Raw genomic sequence first — 7,466 nt, forward strand, 5'->3', positions numbered from 1 at the left:
AAGAAACAGGACAGGGTTCAAGGGGATTTGGGTACATTGGTGCCATCAAGGAGTGGGATAGCTCAGTATACAAACCAGTGTCAACACCAATGAAAACAAGAGATTCAAACTTCAGCTACCAATGGGGGTTGTTTTTTTTTCTTTCTCTTCCTCCCTCCCTCTTTCCTTCCTTCCTTCCTTCCTTCCTTCCTTCCTTCCTTCCTTCCTTCCTTCCTTCCTTCCTTCCTTCCTTCCTTCCTTCCTTCCTTCCTTCCTTCCTTCCTTCTTTCTTTCTTTCTTTCTTTCTTTCTTTCTTTCTTTCTTTCTTTCTTTCTTTCTTTTTCTTTTCTTTCTTTCTCCGTCCCTCCCTCCCTCCCTCCCTTCCTTCCTTCCTTCCTTCCTTCCTTCCTTCCTTCCTTCCTTCCTTCTTCTTTTCCTCCCTCCTTCCTTCCTCCTTCATTCCTTCCTCCCCTCCCTCCCACCTTCCTTCCTCCTTCATTCCTTCCTCCCCTCCCTCCCACCTTCCTTCCCTCCTTCCTTTCTTCCTCCTTCTTTTCTTTCTCCTTTCCTCCCTCCCTCCCTCCCTCCCTCCCTCCCTCCTTCCTTCCTTCCTTCCTTCCTTCCTTCCTTCCTTCCTTCCTTCCTTCCTTCCTTCCTTCCTTCCTTCCTTCCTTCCTTCCTTCCTTCCTTCCTGGCTCAGGAGACCACATGGGATGCTGGGGATCCAACCTGGTTCTCTTTTGGGTGGGTTGCGTGCAAGTCAAACACCCTCCCGCTGTTCTATCACTGTGTCCCCCACCACACACACACCCAGTGATTTCTGATTGCAAAGCTTGAAGTAAGTGCTGAGAATTGCTGAATGTGTCCCAAACAAAAAAATAATTTGGGGGAGGGGGTGAAAAACTGGTGAAGGAAAGGGTTTGAAGTGAAACAAGAGCCAAAGACATTCATGGAAGTGATAAATTAATGGATGCAGAAGGAAGTACCCACATATGGCAAATGTTGGAGACATGATGTGATAAAAGATGTGGCTATAATTTTCATAAATCACTCAGAGGAGCCAGACCTAAAGTAAAATATCATTTACAAAAAATAATGGCAGCCCTTTTGTCATGTGCTTTTGAAGTGCTTTGCATAGCTCCTGAAGCAGGTCCTTCAGGGCAGGACCCAGAAATCTTTGTTTCTTGGGGTGGGTGTTTGACTTGCATGCAGCCAATCCAGGACAGATGGTGGTTCGAATCCAGGCATCCCATACAGTCCCCCATGCTTGCCAGGAGCAATTTCTGAGCTCAGAGCCAGGAGTAACCCCTGAGCACCACCAGGTGTGACCACCCAAAAAAAACAAAAAAACAAAAAAATAAAAAAAAAAAAGAAAAGAAAGCAAGAAATCTGTGCTTCCAACAAGCCCCCAGGGTAATTCTTAAGCTTCTAAGTCTAGAATAGTAGAGAAGATAAAGGCTTGACTTAGTGGTTTTGAATTAGGTTGATAAAGGCCAAGGTCTTGGTTCCTTTCTTTCTAAAAGGAAGCTAAATGTTGACCCTTAGGCAAAGATTCAGTCAAAAGCACAGCTGGCTACTTGGGTGTTGCCCACACAACTGGAGTGCTTTTATTTTTCTGCTAAATTTAGAGAGAACTGGCCTGAAGTCTGAATTTGGCCCAGTGCCTTTAGCTGGAACCAAAGTTCAAGAGGGAAAATCATCTTGTTATTTCAGTTTTGCATTTATTACAATATAATGATCAGTCCTTCCCCTTTGCTTTTTCAAGTGTTATATTACAGGAACTTTCAAACATGTAGAGAAAAAGATAATTTTACCACATATTAAAGCTTATAGAGCCAAGGGCTACAGTAGCAAGGCGTTTGTCTTGCACGCAGCCAACCTGGGACAGAACCGAGTTTGATCCCCAGCATCCTATATGGTCCCCTGAGACTGCCAGGAGCAATTTCTGAGCACAAAGCCAGGAGTAACCCCTGAGTACTGCTGGATATGGCCCCAAAACCAAAAATTGAACCAAAACAAAACACCTTATAGATCCATTATGGAGATTTAAGAACTATTGACTCCAGTAACAAATATTATCAGAACCACCATGTTCCCCACCCCCATCCTTGTGGGTTATTTTCCAGGGAATGCTAGACCTCATAAAACCTCCATAAATCCGGGGTGGGGGGGCTTCCTTTTTTAAACTTACTGTAATTCTTATATCATTTTTACATCTAAAAATAAGTTTAATTAATTTATAAGGGGAAGTCACACCCAGCAACATTCAGGGATTACTCCTGGCACTATGCTCAGAAATCGCTCCTGGCAGGCTCCGGGGACCATATGGGATGCCGGGATTCGAACCACTATCCTTCTGCATGTAAGGCAAACCCCAGTCTTATATCACACCTAGTGATGGAGGAGGAAACAGATGGCGGGCTGGTTGTCGGTATGAAAACATGTGTCAACCGAGAACCACGAACATGCTACAAGTGTGCTACATTGTTATTTACATGAGCTAGATTCCCACCGTTCTCCGAGTTTTTTGGTTGTGTTTGTGGTTCTACTCAGTAGTGATCCGAGACCATGCAGTGCTAGGAATCAAGCCCAGGCCTGGTATGTGCATAGCGTGCACATACGAGCCTTGGGTCTCTCAACATTACACTTCATGGGATTAGTCCTGGGAAGAAAACATTTGTGACTCTCAGTCTAGAATAGAATTAAAAAAGCAATTCTCAGCAGTGAAAATATAACAAAGAAAACTATAAAGAGGTAAGATTTAATCTGGGTTTTGTCGGAAAGAAGGGTGTTGAGAGTTCTGACCTTTTGTTTTCTACAGCCTTAAGCTGTGTGAATTCTGTAACACGGAGGAAAACTTAGGCAGTCTCTGAAACCCTCTTTTATAACTCTCCTCATTGCTATAAATCTTGCTGATATATTGGGGTCATCACTTTTATTAACTGTCATGGCAGAAACAGGGTTTCCCCAATTTCAAACTCTTGAGTTCTGTATATAGTAATCTTGGTAAAACTTTTGTAGTGGAAATCATTTATCCTTTGATATCCACCAGACATTTTTATTTTTTATTTTTTTGTTTTTGTTTTTGTTTTTTCGGGCCACACCCATTTGATGCTCAGGGGTTACTCCTGGCTAAGTGCTCAGAAATTACCCCTGGCTTGGGGGGACCATCTGGGACGCTGGGGGATTGAACTGTGGTCCCGGTCTCGATCTTTCCTTGGCTAGCGCTTGCAAGGCAGATAACTTACCTCTAGCCGCCACCTCGCCAGCCTCAGGTAAAGCATTTTGTATTGCACACAGTCAACTGGGGTTCAATCCTCAGTATCCCCCATGGACCATCAAGCCTACCCAGTGCCAAGAATAAGCCTGAGCACTGCCCCCAAACAATCCCTTAAATTTCAAATACCTACAAACAGTCCTTAGATGCAATCATGTTAAGCATAATCAAAGGGATTGGAAATATTTTAGGAAGTCCTTTTATGGACTCTGGCTTTTCCTTATCTATGGGAGGGTTTGAGAAGAATGTTAGGATCTAATCTATTTAAAGGAGTTTTTTTTTTTTTTTTTTGCTTTTTTTTTTTTTTTTTGCTCCATAGCAAACCCAGGGCATCAAACATAAACAGCAAATGATTTTACTGTTTAATTACATCCCAAATACTTAAAAAAAGAACCATGTATCATGTGTGTGAAAGTGTGGATAAATCCTCAAGTTCATTCTTGAGAAAAAGGGCAAGGAGTCTGGAACAGGGCCACTGCAAGAAGGAATACAAATGGGGCAGGGGGTGGGGAGAGAAAGAGAGGAAGAGACAGATAGAGAGAGAGACAGCCAAGAGTATCTAGAAGTTTTTTCCACCCAGGTAGGTTTTTGATATGTAAAAGAGGAAGCCATACTGGGAAGGGTGAAGCCTGACATGCCATACCAATTTAGGGTAAAGACTGATGACTCATGTGCATATAACGTGAGCATATAACTCATAACATGTGTATACATGTATAACATGTATAGATTCATTTTTGTAACATAATAAATAATGTGAAGCCCGAGTTAATGCAGAGTACTTACTTTGCATGTAACCAACTCTAGTTTGACTCCAGCGCATGTTGTCACCAGCTCTGTTAGGAATGATCCCTACATAGTGCTAAGAGTAGCCCCTCAGCACCACTGAATGTGGCCCACACCTCGTACCATGTCCAAAAATCAAACACTGGGGCCAGAGAGATAGCATGGAGGTAGGGCATTTGCCTTGCATGCACAAGGATGGTGGTTCCAATCCCCGCATCCCATATGGTCCCCCGAGCCTGCCAGGAGCCATTTCTGAGCATAGAGCCAGGAGTAACCCCTGAGCACTGCCGGGTATCACCCAAAAACCAAAACAACCCCCCCCCAAATCAAACATTATTTAGATTATATATGTAAATATACATATAGGAATTATATAATATACATTTTATAAAGTATAAATTATGCAATATATAAAATCTCATAACAATGTACTTGCTAGCTCTAATCAATACTAAAAATCCCTCAATTATTTACTTTTTTGTTTTGTTACTTTAAAAAACTATTTTATTTTGGGTTTTGGGCCACACCCGGTGGCATTCAGGAGTTACTCCTGGCTCTGTTCTCAGAAATTGCTCCTGGCAGGCTTGGGGACCATATGGGATGGAAGGAATCAAACCACCATCAGTCCTGGATTGGCCACATGCAAGGCAAAACACCCTACTGCTGTGCTCTCTCTGGGCCCTAAAAAAACTAACATCAGTTTCATCAGCAGTGTGATATTCCTTTCCTCCGCCTTCCCTCAGTTTCCAACCCACCCCTGGCCTGTCCCCTTGGCAGGTACAAAATAATTTGTTTGATATTGTTTGTTACAACAAAATGGCAAATGTGATTATCAAAACATAGTTTAGTAACATGGCAGGCTTGGGGGACCATATGGGATGCCAGGATTCAAGCCACCATCCTTCTGCATGCAAGGCAAACACCTTACCTCCATGCTATTTCTCCAGCCCCTACATTGGGTTTTAAAGTCATTGAGAGTTCACTGCTGGCTAAGCCTTCTGTGTTGTTTTGGTTGTTGAGTTTACTTGGCGTCTATACTACTCTCCGAATCATTAAAAAACACTGGGGCCGGGAAGGTGGCGCTAGAGGTAAGGTGTCTGCCTTGCAAGCGCTAACGTAGGAGGGACCGCGGTTCGATCCCCCGGTGTCCCATATGGTCCCCCAAGCCAGGAGCAACTTCTGAGCACATAGCCAGGAGTAACCCCTGAGCGTTACTGGGTGTGGCCCAAAAACCAAAAAAAAAAAAAAAAAAAAAAACACACACACACACAAAATACTTCCTTCTAATTTAGAACTATAACTCAATATAATCCTTCAATCCTGTTAATGCTCAGGGGACCCAAGGGGTGCCACGAATGAAACTCAGGTTTAATATATGCAACCCAAATGCCCTACTCTCTGTACTTTAACTCTGAACTCATGCTTACATATGGTAAAATATAGATGCACTTTTATACGTGAATATGTCTGAATAACTGTCACCCCCAAAGAATGCAAGTTTACTTATGCTGAGACAGCATAATCAGGATTGATTATTTATGATAAAGGTAAGTCTTTTGGCCAAGAATTCTATCAATGATATAACCAACACATTTCATTTGTACTATACCTCATGAAAAGTCAGACTTCTTAGTTAAGGTTGGCAATCAGACTTCAATTTTTATCCAGTTCCATTCTAGCAAGTGTAGAAAGTTACCTGAGCCACTCATGAGTAAATTAATTTCAATTTAGGGAATTAGTATTAAAAGTAGTCTCATCTCTTTTCTGCTCCCCACTTCTGCTTCCTAGGGGCCATTGGACTTGGCGGCACTTCTAGGTGAGTCACTTCTGACAGTAAGTTCACAAGTTCTTTAAGATGTCAGCAAAGTCCTGGTAGGTTCTTTTTAGGTTTAGGGTCATACCTGGCAGTGGTCAGGGGTTACTACTGGCTCTGCACTCAGAAATTACTCCTGGCAGGCTTGGGGGACCGTAGAGGATGTTAGGAATAGAACCCGGTCAGCTACGTGCAAGACAAATACTCTTCCCACTGCACAGTTTGGCCCTTTAGCAGGTTGTCTAATTTAAGAGCAGTTACTCAGCACTTGGAATCTTCTGTGTCCCTTAGGAGTGGAAGGGAAGTTACTGGATTATTTTTTTGTTTGTTTTTGGGCCACACCCGGCGGTGCTCAGGTGTGACTCCTGGCTATCTGCTCAGAAATAGCTCCTGGCAGGCATGGGGGACCTTATGGGACACCGGGATTTGAACCAACCACCTTTGGTCCTGGATTGGCTGCTTGCAAGGCAAACGCAACTGTGCTATCTCTCCGGGCCCTTGGATTATTTTTAAATATCCTCTATCAACAGTTACACACAAAACCACTCATATGCTAAGTACCTTTATTCTTAGTTCCTCTCAATCATCAAGATATCATCTCAAGGTCTTTTTGCAGAACTGATAGAGTAATACCTCCAACTGTTTAACTCATATAATACTATTCTGCACACATGGTTGGGTGATATTGGGTTGAGGAGTGAGGAAAAAGGTAATTAAAACATTATAAAGATTTAGGAAAAACTTAAGGAAATCTGGAAGCATTAGTATGTGAATAGAGCTTTCATTTCTATATTTTCCCCTGACCCCCCATAACTATACTCAGAGATTAAACACAGGAACTCCTATATGCAAAGCACACACACACTTATGACTCACTGAGTTAAATAATTTTCATCTTGATACTGGTGGGAAGGGAAATAAATTAAAAACAGAATACAGGTTCCGAAGAGATAGCACAGAGGTAGGGTATTTGCCTCGCATGTGGCCAACCTGGGAGGGACCTCTTTTGATTCCTGGCATCTCATATGGGCTCCCAGCCTGCCACGGGCAATTTCTGAGTGCAGAGCCAGAAGCAACCCCTGAGCGCCTCGGGTTGTGACCCAAAAACCAACCAATCAAGTTAAAAAAAAAAATAGTTTTTGTATGTTAACCCAAAAGTGGTTAAATAAATACTGAGAAAAATCAAAACTTTTATTTAATTTTTTAATCCCACTAACTCACAATTTGTACAAAATAAGTACTATTTCCCAAGATATAATAGATAACATTTGAATATACAAATCTTACCAATATATTATACTTCCAATTTTTTTAAGAGTTAACAACATACAGATTAGATACAAATGGAATGATTCTGGCAAAGTTGCCCTAGTTTTATCCCACAGAAAAACATCATTTATATGTTAATAATAATGTTTTTAGAGGCAAGGAAAGAACAGCTTCCACTGTAGCTTCAAATACTTAAATTTGAAACAAACTTAGAATGCCGAAAGCATGATGAGTATGGAGTTCAACAGTCAGCACATGAAAAAGTCGCAGTTGTAGTCATCTTTTCCTTATTAGAGCTGCACTTTTTTACTTGCTGTAGTCTCATTGGAGGCTTCTCATCAA

Source organism: Suncus etruscus, chromosome 13, assembly GCF_024139225.1.
Source record: "Suncus etruscus isolate mSunEtr1 chromosome 13, mSunEtr1.pri.cur, whole genome shotgun sequence".
Lineage (NCBI taxonomy): Eukaryota > Metazoa > Chordata > Mammalia > Eulipotyphla > Soricidae > Suncus > Suncus etruscus.